Source organism: Onychomys torridus, chromosome 2 (genome assembly GCF_903995425.1).
Source record: "Onychomys torridus chromosome 2, mOncTor1.1, whole genome shotgun sequence".
NCBI classification, from domain to species: Eukaryota; Metazoa; Chordata; class Mammalia; order Rodentia; family Cricetidae; genus Onychomys; species Onychomys torridus.
Window position 1 is genome coordinate 63,851,579 of NC_050444.1, and position 17,194 is coordinate 63,868,772.

The 17,194-nt window shown below is 39.6% G+C and overlaps 1 protein-coding gene across 9 annotated transcripts in view; it reads left to right on the top strand.

Annotated features, from left to right (window-relative positions):
- Unc13b (unc-13 homolog B) overlaps positions 1–17,194 on the top strand; it is a 198,288-nt gene that overhangs the window by 84,783 nt on the left and 96,311 nt on the right. The window lies entirely within an intron of this gene.

Sequence of the window (17,194 nt, forward strand, 5' to 3'; positions counted from 1 at the left end):
AAGGTTAAAGGTATCCACTACCGTGTCTGGCCCCATTAAAAATATTTTCTTTTAAATATTTATTTTTATTTTTAGTATTTAATATATTCTAAAATTAAGATACAATTACATAACTTACCCCCCCCTTCCTTTTCTTTTCTTTTTTTTTTGTTTTTCGAGACAGGGTTTCTCTGTGTAGCTTTGCGTCTTTCCTGGAACTCACTTGGTAGACCAGGCTGGCCTTGAACTCACAGAGATCCACCTGGCTCTGCCTCCCAAGTGCTGGGATTGAAGGCGTGCGCCACCACCGCCTGGCTCCCTTACTTTTTCTTTATGCAACACCCTTTCACATACCTACTTCCCACTCCTTCTCAATTCATGGCCTCTCTTCCTTTAATTATTATTGTTATATATATGAATAAACATGTTACTCTAACCTACTGAGTCTGTTTAGTGTTGCTTGTATGTATGTAATTTCAAGGCTGACCATTTGGAATTGAATAACGTACTAAGGGATTCATCCCTGGGGAGGATTATCCCTCCTTCTCTCAGCAGTCCTTAGCTGCCTATGGTTCTTTGGAAGTGCGATCTTCTCTGAGATAGCACGTCTGTTGATGTCAGTGTTCACTTCCTTTTTAGGCAGCCATATTGTTGAGGTCCCATGGGTGTAGCTGCCTTGTCATTTCGAGGAGACACATTCTCATATGTAGTAGAGTTCTAAGCTCTTGGACTGCAGCAGTGATATTATTTTAGTGGCAGTACATTGCAGTCTGTCCAGGGACTTCTGTCAGTAAGAGTGGGTGATGAGTTTTACACTATACATATGGTAGCAGTGGAAGCGGTTAATATTGATGCTGATTATAGGTGCTGGCAAACAAAGAAAAGGGAGAAACTGTAACAATATGGTTTGGCTGATAAAAATAATGTTAATTGTAGTCTTCTGACTCATTTATTTATTTCTATCCTGTCTTCTCCCACAACGAAATTTGAGGTGGATAATTGCAGTCATTACATTAACTTATTATGTTCTATTATAATGCCATGCAGTTATACTTGTTAAAAATGTCAGTTTAATGTATCGATTTGACTTGATGACAATAGGTCAGTGTCTTTTACTGGGCTCAGTATGTGTTGTAAGTACATTAAGTGTAATTATTTCCATAAATGTTATCTGATGGCTTTATAGGTTTCTTTAGTATAGAGTGATAAGTGAAGTGAATTTGATAGAATGCAATTAGCACAATAATTGTAAATATAAACAATTGGCAGAATTGCTCATTACAGAAGCAGTTACTGGATGTTTCTTCTCCTGCCAAGAGGCATGGAAAGGGAGCTTAAGTACAGAGAGGAAGGAACATGCAAGCAGTACCATGTGATAAAGGTAAATTGTTGGTATTGAATGAGGCTGGAAGAAGAAAATTCAGATTGGGTATTGTTAAGAAAAGCTTTCCAAAGAAAATAATATCTCACCTGAAGCCTGCAGCTTACATTATGGTTTGCTCTTGGAGTTGTATGTTCTATGTGTTCTGACATATGTATAATAACACATAATCTGTGAATATAGTATTACACATGTGTTATCATGCTCCCCAAATCTCCCTTGGTCCACTATTTACTCCTTCCTCCTATCAGGCCCTGGTGTAAGTTGAGTCTTCCGGGCTCAGTAGAGGAGTTGCAGTGTAGTAGTCGGACATGCTCAGTTTTCTACAGTTGAGGTTCTGAGCGGCTTGCGGTTAGAGAAGTAAGAGCACAGAGGCTCAGAGAGGAGGCCAGGCACGCAGAGAGCTTGTATCGCGGAGGCTTTGAATAGCCAGCAGAAGTGAAACAATCAGATGTCACTGGGGATAGTCATATGAGCAGTTTGTGCCTTTAAAACTATTTTTGATCACAGAGCATTGCACACATACATAGGCAATGTCACAACACAAAAGTTTGATTTAATGAATTAGTATAAAGTAGAAAACAAGTGAATTTTTATCAACCATCCCAGAGAGCTCACTGGTGCCCACTTCACAGTTATAACCCAGGCCTTCCTAAAAGTTACCACTATTTTGGCTTTCATGATGACTTCCTTGCTGTCCTTTGTGTGTGATTACTCAAGTGTACATCTCTAGACATTAGCATTTACTTCATCCTGTTCACTATTCTCTTTAGTTCATCATTTTTGACACAGAGTTTTACTACACAGCCCAGACTGTCCTGGAACTTGAGACCCTCCTACCACGGTCTTCTGAGAGTTGGGGTTACAAGTGCGTGTGCTGTCACCCCAGCCTTTTGTAATCCTTTTCAGTCTAAGAGGTTCTCTTTCACCTTTTATTTCCCTTGAGTTTGGATTGTTGAGGATATCATGCTAGTTATACACAAGTTTGTTTGACAGAAAGTTTCCTACATTCTAGATTTTGCTCATTATGTTCCAACCTATTCTACTGTCCCTGTGTTTCCTGTAAATTGGTAGTTGGGACTAGAAGGTTGATCATTTAAATATGTTGTATTCTATAGTTGAGCTATATTTTAAGTTTTTAAAACTCTGTACCTAGCCGGGCTGTGGTGTCTCCATTGGTAGACATTTGGTTTGCTCCTACATTTTTGTTACCAAAAAACAATGTAATTATGAGAAATGTAATGCAAATATATTTTTGTTAGAATATACACTGGGTCTTTCTTCTATTATATATTCTTTGTATGTGCATGTACAGAAAATAGAGATTGATATCAGATGTCTTTCTCAATTGCCCACCACCATAATTTGTTTTTGTTTTTGTTTTTTTTGTTTTTTGAGACAGGGTTTCTCTGTAGCTTTGGAGGCTGTCCTGGAACTCGCTTTGTAGACCAGGCTGGCCTCGAACTCACAGAGATCCACCTGCCTCTGCCCCCCGAGTGCTGGGATTACAGGCGTCTGCCACCACCACCTGGCCCAATTTTTAATATATATTTTTATTAGCTCTTTGGGAATTTCATACAGTGTATTTTGATTATATTCTCTCTCTTTCCCCCATTTCTCTCCTGATCCACACACTCTTTCCATTCCATTCAACTTTTTGTTCTTTTCTTTTTTCATCTTTTTTTTTTTTTTTTTTTGGTTTTTTGAGACAGGGTTTCTCTGCATAGTTTTGCGCCTTTCCTGGATCTCGCTCTGTAGACCAAGCTGGCCTCGAACTCACAAAGATCCACCTGCCTCTGCTTCCCAAGTGCTGGGATTAAAGGCGTGCGCCACCACCGCCTGGCTTCCATCTTATTTTTTAAGATAAAATTTCTCATTTACAATGGAGCTCATTAATTTGGCTAGACTGACTGGCTGGAAAGATCCAGGGATCTCCTATCTGCCTCTCTAGTGCTGGCATTATAGGTGTATCCCACTAACCTAGCTTAAGAAAAGAAAACCAAAGCTGGTTTTTTTTGGGTGTGTGTGTGTGTCTGATGTGTGCATGTGTGTATGGCATGTGTAAATCACAGGAACAGTAGAGGACAGATGACAACCTAGAGTGTTGGTCCTTGCCTTCCACCTTGTTTTGAGACAGTTTCTTATTATGTTACTGCATATGGCGGGCTAGCTGGCCTATGAGTTTCTCTTTTCTCTGTCTCCAATCTCCTGGTAGGAGTGCTGGGATTGTAGATGTATGTTGCTGTGCCTGGCTTTACATGGGTTCTGATGATCCAAATGCAGGGCCTCACATTTGCATGGCAAGTACTTTACCCACTGAGCCATCACCCCAGCCTCCAGATTTTTTTTTTTTAAGTGGGTTCTGGGGGATCAAATTTATAGCTATATAGCTCTCCTATTCTGTTTTCTTGTACCTTTGTTTTATTGCTCATAATTAGTATGTGGGATTATTAGATTAATACTTGTTTTCGTCTCTAGGTCATAGAGAAATATGTATGTATCTATAGGAACTATACTCAGTAAATATTCATTGAATAAGTGCATAGTTACATATAGAATTAATTTTGTTAGGTACTATCAATTATACTTGAATTTAAAAAAATGTATTTTATGTTCCTGTTTATTTTTCATATCTAGCCACACTGACTCCTCTACCTGGCTGAACCTCTCCTTTTCAATTCTTTCCTTTTATCTACATTTGTTTTGTATTGTGTTTTTATTTTTATCTTGTGGGCCTTAGGACTGAATTTAGGCCCTAAAGTTGCTAAATGGGCTCTACTTCAGAGCCACACTTGTGTGCCTTATACACATTTTTCAGTTTTTGAGACAGTGTCTCACTCTGTAGATTGGCCTTGAACACATAGAAATCTTCCAACCTCAGCTTCTCCAGTGCCAGATTACAGGTGTGAGCCACCATGCCTTATTTATGCACATTTTGAGGTACATTCTAGGTTATGTTCTATGTGCTTGGGATATATCAGGGAGCAAGATAAAGACAAACTTTCTGGGTAGCAGGAGTATAGGCAATGACCACAATGATTAAGGAAGTCATACAACATGTTAGATAGCAGACTAGTGAAAGAACCGATGGGTAATGTTAGGGTTTGGAGATGAATGGCACTGATGAGAATATAGGTCATATTGAAGAGACGATGTTTGAACAAGGACTCTAAAGAAGCAGAAGAGTTAGCATTGGCTCTCCATAGAAAGTGTGATTCAGGAAACACCTGCTCGAAGGTGAGTGTTGACAGCACAGGGCAGTAGAAGGAGATTGGCTAGGTTTGGGGGATGCTTATTCTTGATTTTTATGTTTATTATATGAGTGTGCTCACAGTTTTATTCAACAGAATAGTCATCATCATGTACTTTCCTGTGCCTTATATTTCAGGAGAATTTTTATATTTAAGTTAAGAAATTGTCTTAGTTTGCTTTCTATTGCTATGATAAAGACTACAACCAAAATCAACTTGGGAAAGAAAAGATTTATTCCAGCTTACAGTTGTAGTCCATCATGAAGGGAAGTCAAGGCAGGAACCTAGAGACAGGAACTGAAGCAAAAGTCCTGGAGAGACTCTGTTTACTGGATTGCTCAGGGTGTTTTGTTTTGAACCACCCAGGACTCCTGCCCAGGGTAGGCACTGTCTCCAGTGAGCTAGGCCCTCCCACATCAATCATTAATGAAGAAAAAGCCCTACAGATTTATCTACAGACAGGACAAACTGATGGATGCATTTTGTCAGTTGAAGTTCCTCTTACCAGATAACTCTAGTTTGTGTCAACTTGTAAAAAAACCCAAAAAACCAAAACAAAAACAAAATACTAGGATAGAAGTGGATATTAGACATTTTGCAATGCTTTAGTACTAACTCAGGTTTTTTAAAAAATGATTTATTTTCTGTTGATTGATGTTTTGCCTACATGAATGTCTGTGTGAAGGTGTCAGATCCTTTGGACTGGAGTTACAGACAATTGTGAACCACTATGTGCATGCTGAGAATTGAACCCAGGTCCTCTGAAAGAGCAGCTAGTGCTTGTAACCCACTGAGCTATCTCTCCAGCTCAGCTAACTCAGTTTTTCATCAGTGTTTTCTTTTCATTCATTCATTCATTCATTTATTCATTTTTGGTTTTTTGAGAGAGGGTTTCTCTGTGTAGCTTTGGAACCTGTCCTAGAATTCACTGAGATCCACCTCCCTTTGCCTCCCGAGTTCTGGGATTAAAGGTATGAACCACCACCACCTGGCATCTTTTGATTTATTAATATGAATACATTAATTAATTTCTATTGAAAATAGTCATCACCTTCTTGTAATATACTCTGCTTGATTATGGTAAATCACTTTTTACATATTTACATATGCTAGAATTGATTTGCTTATATTTCACTTTTGAGTTCCTCATATCTATATTCACAAGTAAGAATTGTCAGTACTTTGTCTTCTGTAGTTATTCTCCTATGCTAGGTTTGAAGCACTTTTCTCAATTATAGGTTCTTTCCTATTGTTTTCCATAGAAAGAAGTTCTGTGGCACTTGTTTAATCTACTGTCTAGTAAAAGGGAAAGGAAAAATTTCTACTGCTTGATTTTATGTCCTTTCTGATCTAGCTGACAATTACTACAAGTTAGTAATTTATAGGTGATTCCTGTCATTGTAGTCACTTGGAGTCAGGGGCTCAAGTATTCTGGTGTTGCAGAGTCACAGAAAAAAACCAATTAGCACTGGACAGTTAATTGGTGATGTTGCCTGGGGATATTCTGCTTGGTAATTGTTTTTTAATGTGACTATTTTTGATTTTTTTTACATTGCCACTAGAAACAAAATAAAAACTACCTTGCCAGAGAGATGACTCAGTCCATAAAGGCATATAACTCACAGCCTGCCGAACTGAGTTTGATTGCTGGGCTCCACATGGTAGAAGGAGGGAATTGAGGCCTGCAATAAATAGATAACCTAAAATGGATAAAAATGTAAAAGATAAAATATGCAGAATGTATGTTGATGTAGCCCAGTCAGCTAGCCCGGGGATAAATGCCAAAGGTTTACCTGAAAAAGAAGAGTATCTGTGCTGAATTGGGTTCTAGAGTGGCAAGGAATTTGTTATATTACATTGAGAGAGAGAGAACGTGGGGCAGAGGGACAGAGAGAGGGACACACAGGAGGGGACATGTGGAAGTGGGGGGACAACTGGGGGAGTTGGTTCACTGTCTCCACCATCTTGGATCAAACTCGGGTCTTCGGCCTTGATGGCAGGCTCCCTTACCTGAGCTGCTGAGCTGGTTGTTGGCTCAGGGGCTATGATTTTTTAACATACTGTGTAACCACAGTGAAGGAGTCTTCAGCTTAGTCGCATGGTGTGGGTCTAGCCACCCTCCTCCCTCCATTAGAACAGGAGCGCTGTGCTTTAGTGAGAGGCTATGTTTTGTTTTTGTTTTTGTTTTTTTCATGGAAGAAATTCTGTTGCTTATTTTCCACAGCGTAATTAAAACATGATTGGCAAAAGAATTATCAATGTGTTCATTAAAGAAAGGTACATGGTAACAACAACAAATGCAGATTCCCAATCCTTTCCCAGCCCTTTGCCTCAGGATCTTTGAGAGCAGGAGCTAGGAATCTGTACTTTAAAAAAAAAAAAAAAAGTATTTTTTTCTGAGCCAGGTGATAGTGGCACATACTTTTAATTCCAATACTCAGGAGAGAGGCAGATTAGATTTCTGAGTTCAAAACCAGCCTAGTTTAGAGAGCGAGTTCCAGGACATCCAGGACTATATAGAGAAACCCTATCTCGGAAAACCAAAAATAAAATGTTTATTTTTAATTTTGTGTTTGCATGTGTGTAGGTTTGTCCATGTGTGGGTGTAGTTGCCCATGGAGTTCAGAATAGGGTGTCAGAGCCCCTGGAGCTGTAGTCACAGGCAGTTCTACGCTGTCCCGCATTGTGCGGTCAGGACCTCTGTCAAAGCAGTACATGCTCATAGTTGCTGAGCTATCTCTCTAGTCCCTAAACCTGGATTTTAAACAAGAACCTTGACTAATTCTTATTAAAAACTAATGTTCTTGAGCTTAAGAAGAATCTACTTTATTCATCTGATTTGTCCTTCAGCATAGGATTTCTGTGCCCAGTATGGGAGAAGCTCAAAGACATAGCCTGTAAGACTTAGCTTTGAGTCATTTTTGGTTATGCATGCCTGTAAACCTAGCATTTGGGAGACTGAGTTAGGCCAATTAGGGGTTTAAGGTCACCCTCCAGTACACAGTTGAGTTTGAGGCCAGCCTGGGTTACTTGAGACTCTACCACAAAACAAACAAGCAGATAGACACTTTTTTCTGATGTTCTGGGAATTTGCAGCGTGTAAGGTATACATAGGATAGGTTAGATTAACAATGAAATAATAAAATTTTAAGATAACATTAAAGAAAAACAAGTATTCTGAGATAGAACATATATGAAAGATGAATTCCTTTTAATAATATAGTTTGATTAATTTAAGGGCCTACAGCTTTACTCAGTGGTTGAACACATGCATGGAATGCATGATGCCCCAAATGTAAACTGTTGGTAGATTGTTTTGTTAAAAGCTACAGTAATGAAGAAGCCAGGCAGTGGTGGCGCACACCTTTAATCCCAGCACTTAGGTCTACAGTGTGAGATTGAGGACAGGTACCAAAACTACACAGAGAAATCCTGTCTTGAACTCCCCCCCCCCAAAAAAAAAGCTACAGTAATAAGTATCCCTATTAGAAAGAATGAGAAGGCTCAGCAGTACCTTATCCCTTCCTATGCCCCCATGTCACTGTCAGTAAGGCCAAAGTCTTTTAATTTTTGTTAAGATTAGTATGTTGTCCTACTGTAGAAAAACCACTTTTGATTAGTTTAGTTTTAACTTCTACCATAGTGACATACCTCAATGAAAATACAAAACCTTTCCATCTCTGTTTCTTCATGCTCTTGCCATTTGTTCATCTCATTACCCCATCTCCTGACAACATCCGATGGCCTTTCTGTCACTATGTATTCAATTTGGCTTCCTAGAATTTTAGTTTGTTTTTGTTTTGTTTTTTAAACTTTTTAAAAATTGAAAGTAGATTCTTCTCGAATACAATACATCCCAACATAGTTTTCCTTTCCTCTGTTCCTCCTAGTTCCTCCCTACCTCCCTTCTCTCCTAGATCCACTCTCCTTCTATTTCCCCTCAGAAAAGAGCAGACCTCCAGGAGACGGCAGTCAGACAGGCCAAAACAAGGTACAAGAATATGAGACAAAAGCCCTCATAGTGAGGCTGGACAAGGCAACCCAATAGGAGGAAAGGCGTCCCCAAAACAGACAAAAGAGTCAGAGACACACCCACTCCCAAGCTAAGAGCCATAACATACACCAGAGGACCTGGTGTGGACCCTTGCATACCCCCTGCTTGCCTCTTCAGTCTCTGTGAGCCCATGTGAGCCCTGCTTAGTTGATTCGGTGGGCATGTTCTCCTGTGTCCTCCATGCCCTCTGACTCCTTCAGTCTTTCCTCCCCCTCTTCCATGGGGTTCCCCCATTTCCAAGGAAGGGACCTGATGGAGACCTCCAATTTAGACTCTTTCTCTGAATATCTGGTTGTGAGTCTCTGTACTTGCTCCTGTCTACTGCTGGAGGAAGCCTCTCTGATGATGGCTGGACAAGGCACCGATCTGAGTATTGCAGACTAAAAATCATTAGGAGTCATTTGATTTTCAAAAAATTTTTGTTTAAAAATTTATTTTTATTTTGTGTGCATGATATTTTACGTGTGTGTGTGTGTGTGTGTGTGTGTGTGTGTGTGTTGTGTATTTGGTTTTTGGTTAAAAAACCTAGAAGTAGAATGGCTGGATCACAGGGGTAAAGGTGTATGTATAACTTGTAAAGGAATTGTCAGTTTTTATTTTGATAAAGAGATATTGGACTAGATTTACTGAGCACTGGGTAAGAAGAATTAACTGGAGTTTGGGAATACCAATTATTGAAGGAATATTAGGGAATACCTGTTATTTCCCATGATAGCTACATACATGCTATTTCAATATTTATACAACCATGAGGAAAAGGCAACATTAACTGTCACTTTTAATGAATGAGAAAACGAGTAGAGAGACAATACCAATCTAAGGTGTCATAGCTAGTAAGTGATAGCACTGAACCCAGGTTTGTCTGGTTGCAAACTAGAATGCTTGGCTTTATGCAAAGAGCAGAGTATGCTTCCGTTTCAGAAGAGGAAGGGAGAGGAAACCAGGCTGTTGCTGGTTCCACCTCCTGAGTATGTGAGGACTGAGACACCCATCTCTGAGGAATTAAAGCATGATTTTGAGAGACTAGTCACCACTGAGATCTGATGTTTATATCATTTAAAAGCCATAGAAAGAAATACTGAATAACCTGTAATAAATTATTAAAAAGGGCAATATGTGGCTAGAAGTGAGACTAATTTTTTTTCTAAATCTGATTAAATGCTAGGGAGATTGAGTGGGACAGTGATGAGAAGCCTGGAGGTCTAGCAGAAAGTCTGTAGTAAGCCAGGTTTAAGTCTTAAATGTCTTCATAGGGACATTTAGACATCCGAGGAAGGCTAAGAGGAAGGAGACTTGAGCCACATTTCTCAAGCTTACTGACAGATTTTACTGAGAGATGAAGTAAAAAGGAGTTTTAGGAATAGGCCCATGGTTTCTGGTTTTGCATTGTTGAAGTTAAGTAGTTTTAGATTTTGTTTTTTGAGACAGGGTTTCTCTGTGTAGCTTTGGAGCCTTTCCTGGAACTCACTCTGTAGCCCAGTCTGGCCTCGAACTCACAGAGATCCACCTGCTTCTGACTCCTGCGTGCTGGTAGTTTTAGATTTTAAGGTATACTTGCTAATGCTTCTGTATCAGAGAGCTTTTAACATTGTAAACCCATTGTTGTCGTTATCAGTGAGGACCTGCAGTATTGTGGTTGATAGCAAGGAAAAAGGTGTATTTATTTCTTTGTTCCTGACAAAGAGCTCTCAGTGCCTGAGAATGTCCTGGGAATTAAGGATGTTTTATTCTAAGGAGTTGCTTCCTGGTAGGCTCCTGGATGGAGAACTGATCACCTAAAAGACAAAGCTATGTCAAGGAGCTTGGGAAGTTTTCCCCTAACATCCTTTAGGAAAGGGAGTAGAAAGTGGACTTATTGGTTATATCTATGTACCTTTTTTTTTTTCCCCCAAGACCGGGTTTCTCTTTGCAGTTTTGGTGACTGTCCTGGATCTTGCTCTGTAGACCAGGCTGGCCTCCAACTCACAGAGATCCGCCTGCCTCTGCCTCCTGAGTGCTGGGACTAAAGGCTCTATATAACTTTATAAAAACCCCAACTATGTATTTGGAAAACCTCTGCATTAGTACAAACATTCACATGTTGGGAGGGTAACAGCTCCTGCATTCTGTCCCCCTTCAGACCATTTCTTAAATATTACTTCATGGCTGTTCCTCTGTATACTTTGTAATATTCTTTATTAAAATTGATGGAATAAGTAAAGTCTGCCTTTTGATTTCTTTGATTCATCTTAGCAAATAGTCAGACCGAAACCAGGGATCAGGACAGTCCCAGTTTGTAGTTGATTTGTTGGAAGCATGTGCCTGGGATTTGTGTTTGTATCTGAGGTGGGTGAGAAGTTTTGAGGGTTGGTTTTACCTGAGTAATCTGATGTTATCTCCAAGTGGATTGTGTCAAATGTGAATCAAATTATAGGACACCAGTTGGTATCTGCTAGAGATTTGTTTGGCATGTGAAAAAAGAAATCCCACATTTTAGCTAGAGAATTGGTACGTGCTATAACTATGCTTTCAGGAATCATTCCTTTAGTTCAAGAAATGTTCAGTGTTGTATTGAGTGTGAAAGTAACAAAAATGGTGTGAATTTTCCAATCTCCTAGAGAGTGCTAGCTAGCTTTCTAGATTCTTCCTAACAGGTGCCACTGAGCTAGGGAAGGATCGACTATTCCTCTGTTAAACATGTGAGCAGAAGAGGTTGAAGGCTCTTCAGAAGTGGAAACATTAATATGCTCATTAAAGTAGTATTTTTTTACTTTATTTTATTTAAATACCATGCTTTTCATTTATTTTATATGACTGCAGTTTCCCCTTTCTTCTCTCCTCCCAGCCCCCCTTCCCTGAGCTTCCCTTCTACCCCCATCCCCTCACACTCCTCCTCTGTTCCATTCAGAAAGGGGCATGCCTCCCATGGGGTTGAACAAAGCATGGCATATCAAGCTGAGGTAGGACCCAGCTCCTCCCCTTGCATGAAGGCTGGGCAAGGTAATCCAGCATAGGGAACAGGTTCCAAAAAGCCAGCTAAGTGCCAGGGACAGGTCCTGATCTCACTGCTAGATCAAGAGACCAAGCTACCCAACTGTCACACATACAGAGGGCCTAGGTTGGTCCCACAAAGGCTCCTTAATTGTTGGTCCAGAGTCCATGAGCTCCCATGAGCTCAGGTCTGCTGTCTCTGTGGGTTCCCCTCTCATGACCCCCCTGGATCATACAATTCCTTCTCCCTTTCTTCAGCAAGACTCTCAGAGTTTATCCCGATGGATCTCTGCATCTGCTTCCATCAGTTATTGTATAGAGTATCTGTGGTGATATATTGTGTACCCTAATAAATTTGCCTGAAGAATCTCTGATAACAATTGGGGTAGTCACCACTCTGATTATAGTAGGTGGCCAGTTCAGGTACCCTCTCCACTATTGCTAGGAGTCTTAGCTGGGGTTATCTTTGTGGATTCCAGGAGTTTCTCTTGTGTCAGGTTTTTCTCTAACCTCAAAATGCGCCCCCTCTTCAATCAAAATATAGTCATCATACTATTGATACATACTTTGGATTTCAATGGGTATCTGCCTTAAGTTCTGAAAAGGCTGATTCTGTAATTATACATTTATTAGAGACAGTAAAGTAGTCATCTTTAGATTCACTTGGCATCTGTGAATGTCCAGTTTGAGAATGTTGCTGGTTCAAGCTCTTAGGATACTGTTTACCAATTCTTTTCTGTAGTACATTTGGTTATTGTCTTTTTGTTGCTTGTTTCCTCTGTGACATCCTGTGATAGGTAATAACTTTTCTTCTCTGCTCATATTTGGCATTTTATTGGATAAATTGTGAAAACTTTCCTTTCATTGCATAAACATCTGATAAGTTGATATTGTAGCTTTCTTTTTTGTTCTTTTTTTAAAATCCTTCTCTCATGTATTGTAGCTTTCATCCATTGAGATTTCTTTGAAGTAACTGTTAGCCTCTTTATTTCTAATCCAGCAGGGCTTTTCAGTTTTGATCATTGTGCTGCCTACCTGTGTCCTGTCTATATGACTTCTTTGCAGAGTCTTATAAACTTTTCTGCTTGTATCAAAAGACTTGTTTATCAGTGTGTAATTTAAATACAATAAAATTTGCCTTTTAGCATATAGTTAGGAATTTTAGAGAACCATAGTTTGCAACTTCCCCCATAGTTGAGATATACAGCCACTTTTTCATGCCTAAAAATTCCTTGTACCTCTTTATAGTAGGCCTTTTTCACTCTTAGCCCATAGCAACAACTAATTTCTATATCTCCGTATTTCCTTTTCCAGAATAGCATATAAATGGAATCACTTAGCACATAGATTTTTGAGTCTATCTTCTTTAACTTACAATGTGTTTGAGATACACCTACCTGTGGCAGTGGTTCATACCTTGTTATTGCTGATTAACATACTACTCTGAATGTGCCAGTTTGTTTACCAATTTGTCAATTGAAGGACATTTCTATTTCCAGTATTTGTCACTCTAAAAACTGAAACAAACAATTGTATATATTCCTGTACAGGTTTTTGTGTGAGCATGTTTTTATTTCTTTTGGATAAAAATCAAGCAGGGATATAAGTGGATTGTATAATGTGTGCACAACCTTACAAGGAATGCCAAGAGCATTCCCTAGAATGGTCTGCACTTGCTAGAATAAGAGTTTCAGTGTCTCCATGAGGACACTGTACTATCAGTTGTTGAAGTTGGCCTCTCCCTTCTTGTTTAAAAGGTGATTGTTGTTATTCTTCTCTTTGTAACCCCTCCTCCCACACTGTCTCTTTGGTTTCTTGACAACAGTCTTGCTTCATAGCCCAGGCTGGCCTTGAATTTGTGACCCTTCTCCTTCAGCCTTCTCAGTGCTTAAATTACAGGTATGTACCTGTATGACTAGCAGCAGTTAATTTGTTCATTTGTTCTTTCTGGTTTTTTTTTTTCCTGAAAGTTGAGCATATGCTAATAAAGTGCTCTACTTCTGAGCTATAGCCACAGCTTTAAAAAAAATTTTATAATTAATTTTACATATCAGCCACGGATTCCCCTGTCCTCCCTCCTCCTGGCCCCCCTCCCTCCCTCCCCCAATCCACCCCCCATTCCCATCTTCTCCAGGGCAAGGATTCTCCTGGGGATTCAGCTCAGCCTGGTAGATTCAGTCCAGGCAGGTCCAGTCCCCTCCTCCCTTCACCCAGGCTGAGCAAAGTGTCCCAGCATAGGCCCCAGGCTCCAAAAAGCCAGTTCATGCACTAAGGACAGGTCCTGGTCCCACTGCCTGGGGGCCTCCTAAACAGTTCAAGCTAATCGACTGTCTCATTTATCCAGAGGGCCTGATCCAGTTGGGGGCTCCACAGCTATTGGTTCATAGTTCATGTGTTTCCACTAATTTGGCTATTTGTCCCTGTGCTTTTTCCAATCATGGTCTCAACATCTCTCGCTCATAAAATCCCTCCTCTTTCTCGCCGATTGGGCTCCTGGAGCTCCACCTGGGGCTTTAGCCACAGCTTCTTTTTTGTCTTAATTTGCCATCTTCCCAGTGTTCTTATACACCTATGTTTTTGTTTTTATTCATCCATTTATAAGTATTTGCTTGGACTTCTGCTTTAAAAATAGTAATTATTATTATTGTTATAATTATTATTGTGTGTGAGAGAAAGAGACTGTGTGCTTGCTATGGTATGCATGTGGATAGCTTTTTAGGAGTTGATTCTCTCTTCTCATCTTTTTTTTTTTTTTAGGCAGGATATCTCCTCCTGTGCTGCACACACCAGCTTCAAGCTGATTCTTCTGTCTTTACATTTCATTTTAACATAGGAGTACTGGGGTTACAGATGCCAGTCAGAACATCTGACTTTTATATGGCTTCTAGGGTTAAAACTTAAGTCTTCAGGCTTGCAAAGCAAATGCTTGGACCCACTGGGCCATCTTACCTGAGCTTCTTCTTTCCATTTAGTATTATTTAGACACAATACAACCAAAGAACAAAACAGAAAAAAGACATTTCTTCATAGGAATTTATATTCTGAAAACTTCAAAATCTCTACTCTTTTCTGAGTACTGTATTCAGACACCCAGGTGTGTGTTGAATAAAATTCATTTAATATATCCAATAGATACCCCAAAGTTAACATGCCTAATTTTCACTTGATCCTGTCATTCATCCTGACCCCCTATTTATGTACCTTTTCTCAGTGATTGTTACATTCATTTACTAGCATAGCTAAAAAGCTTGCTATTCAGTTACTCATCAAACCTGGTTGATTTTTTTACCTCCAGAATGTCTCATGGATCTGTCCTTGTCTTCCCACCCTCTCTGTCACATATATAATTCAGGCTATTGACAAATGTATACAACAGCTTTTTTATTTTTTTTTTAAACCAGCCCCACTATACCAGTAGATCATTGGCTACACTGCACCACTGTTCTTTTTATGAAATAGACAAGTTGGATCCTATCTCCTTCCTCTTAAAAGATGTAGTAGTGTATATTGTCTTCCAGATAATTCCACTACTGAAGATGCCCTGTGATTGGGAACTTTCATAGTAAAACTATTTTTTTTTCCCTTGGCTTTTCGAGACAGGGTTTCTCTGTGTAGCTTTGTAGCCTGTCCTGGAACTCACTCTGTAGACCAGACTGGACTGGAACTCACAGAGATCCACCTGCCTCTGCCTCCCGGGTGCTGGGATTAAAGGTGTACACCACCACTGCCTGGCTCAGTAAAACTATTATTAATTATTGTCCCATAAACTAGTGAGATGTATTAATTTTGGGGTTGCGGAAGGGAACTTTCTGGATTAAACTAGTATTATTTCTGTTAACAGTGTTACTGGGCTGAAGTAGTGAGAATAGAGCTAGCTTATTTGAAGAGCCTGAGATGTGGGTTTTGTCCTGTCCTCTCCCTGACCCCAGTTTTAGGATGGTACCCGTAGATGGGGTCAGATTATGCATTCAATTTCTTTAGGTAATAGATACATATTTAATTAAGTAGAATAAGCTGCTCTGTTGTGGCGTGCACAAGGAAGAAGCAATGTCTGCAGGGAGAGTTGCCTTTGGGCTCAGAGTTAGAGAAACAACCTTGTCACTTGCCTGGAGCAATGTATGCTAAGATTCTATGTGATACAATAGAAATTACCCTCTAGCAGTTGCTATGGCAACGGTACTATAGCCTGGGAGAATTTTCTTTTTATCCCCTACCCATGAGTAGACAATTAACCCAATTATAAAAAACTTTAAATGGCACACTACACCAATGTACCATCTCTGAGGAGTAATAAGAGGAGGCTATATGGTAGGAAGAAGGTGAACGCCCAGGAATAACAGGGTTATCAGTGGTGAGCTAAACAGTCTGCCCGTCAGACCAGTAGTAGACTAGTAGGGCAGTCAGGTAAGTGCAACCAGCTGGCATTGCCATCAGCTGATGCCCCCAGAATTTTGGGTCTTACTGTAAAATTTCAAGACAGTCATACTCTCAAGATTCTGAGGGTCTTGTGAACCAGACATTGAGTATTCCTTGTGGACCATAGGACTGTCAGAGAGCACAGGCCAAGGAATTGTTTCCTTTCTGCCCCTGTTTATTAGGAACCTATGAGACAAGCAAAAACTTGGCATCCTGACACACCATCAGATGAGAGCTGCTGACCATATTCCGGGGACTAAGTACTTGATGTGCATTTCCTCATCAAATTTAGAGTGACACAGGGGGGCTTATGCTGTTATTCTTATGTTACAGACGAGGAAGCATCTGCAATGATGTTTTCAAGGTCAGATTCTTCATAGGTAATAGGCTAGGAGAATTGTGCTTTGACTTTAAAGCTTATGTTCCTAATAAGGAAGCTAAATTATTTCCATTTCCTAGGAATAACTGCTGATCTTTATCCAATTTTTTGTTCCAAATTCAGTTTGGGTATAGGACAGAGTTTAAATTTAACTAATTTTTGACTTTTTACTTTGAAAAGTAGATAGAAAATGCTTTTATTTTAATTTTATCCTTCAAGTGTGATTGTGATAGTCTTAATTAAAATGTTATATATAATTCAGAAAAAAGTAGCTTCCTCTAAGGATCCAATATACTAGGATATTTTTATTACATATTAGAAAATTATAGGATAAGTTTTAAGAGATAGACATTGCTCTTCCCCACTTTTAAATGTCCTCTGTAGAGAGTAGCAAGATTGGATCTCAGATGGCTGATCACTCCTTTGTACGTGTTATAGCAGCTGAGCTTCTTATGGACATACTGTGGCAGGCCCCAAGCTTAGAGAACTTAGGGACAAGGAAGTGCTTGTTTGAGACAGGAGATCAAGGTTTTATTTTGACTAAGCAAAGACATATGAGCTCCTAAATGATGATATTTGAGAGACCTAGAAGGAAGTTTGATTAGTACCAAATCAGCAGTTTTGTTTTATAGTAAACTGCAAAGAACAAGAATATTGTATAAGTTTGCTTCATGCTTTTTAAAAGGTAGATAATCTGTAATGTAAAGCTCTTGCCCCATGAATATAGTAGGCAGGAGTATTATAAGGCATATAAGAATTGGTAA